Here is a 1,177-nt window from a genome sequence, read left to right as displayed (position 1 = left end):
TCATGTGAGCAGTCACATGACTAAGAAGGCGGAGCGGCGGTGTTTAGAGAGGTTGAACGTGATGTGTGGTATGGGCTGGGACTTGTAGTTCTCTCCGTGTATACAGCAAGTACTGGTATATATACAACATGAACATGCTGGGACTTGTAGTTCTCTTCTTGTATACAGCAAGTACTGGTATATATACAACATGAACATGCTGGGACTTGTAGTTCTCTCCGTGTATACAGCAAGTACTGGTATATATACAACATGAACATGCTGGGACTTGTAGTTCTCTCCGTGTATACAGCAAGTACTGGTATATATACAAAATGAACATGCTGGGACTTGTAGTTCTCTCCGTGTATACAGCAAGTACTGGTATATATACAACATGAACATGCTGGGACTTGTAGTTCTCTCCGTGTATACAGCAAGTACTGGTATATATACAACATGAACATGCTGGGACTTGTAGTTCTCTCCTTGTATATAGCAAGTACTGGTATATATAGAACATGAACATGCTGGGACTTGTAGTTCTCTCCGTGTATACAGCAAGTACTGGTATATATAGAACATGAACATGCTGGGACTTGTAGTTCTCTCCTTGTATACAGCAAGTACTGGTATATATACAACATGAACATGCTGGGACTTGTAGTTCTCTCCGTGTATACAGCAAGTACTGGTATATATAGAACATGAACATGCTGGGACTTGTAGTTCTCTCCGTGTATACAGCAAGTACTGGTATATATAGAACATGAACATGCTGGGACTTGTAGTTCTCTCCGTGTATACAGCAAGTACTGGTATATATACAACATGAACATGCTGGGACTTGTAGTTCTCTCCCATGTATACAGCAAGTACTGGTATATACAACATGAACATGCTGGGACTTGTAGTTCTCTCCGTGTATACAGCAAGTACTGGTATATATACAACATGAACATGCTGGGACTTGTAGTTCTCTCCGTGTATACAGCAAGTACTGGTATATACAACATGAACATGCTGGGACTTGTAGTTCTCTCCGTGTATACAGCAAGTACTGGTATATACAACATGAACATGCTGGGACTTGTAGTTCTCTCCGTGTATACAGCAAGTACTGGTATATACAACATGAAGATGCTGGGACTTGTAGTTCTCTCCGTGTATACAGCAAGTACTGGTATATATAGAACAT

The 1,177-nt window shown here is 40.8% G+C and overlaps 1 protein-coding gene across 1 annotated transcript in view; it reads left to right on the top strand.

The window, feature by feature from the left end:
- Positions 1-1,177, top strand: part of USP36 (ubiquitin specific peptidase 36) — a 116,336-nt gene that overhangs the window by 391 nt on the left and 114,768 nt on the right. The window lies entirely within an intron of this gene.

This window comes from Hyla sarda, chromosome 13 (genome assembly GCF_029499605.1).
Source record: "Hyla sarda isolate aHylSar1 chromosome 13, aHylSar1.hap1, whole genome shotgun sequence".
NCBI lineage: Eukaryota > Metazoa > Chordata > Amphibia > Anura > Hylidae > Hyla > Hyla sarda.
Note: the sequence above shows the minus strand (reverse complement) of the source record. Positions and strands in the feature narration are given on the sequence as shown.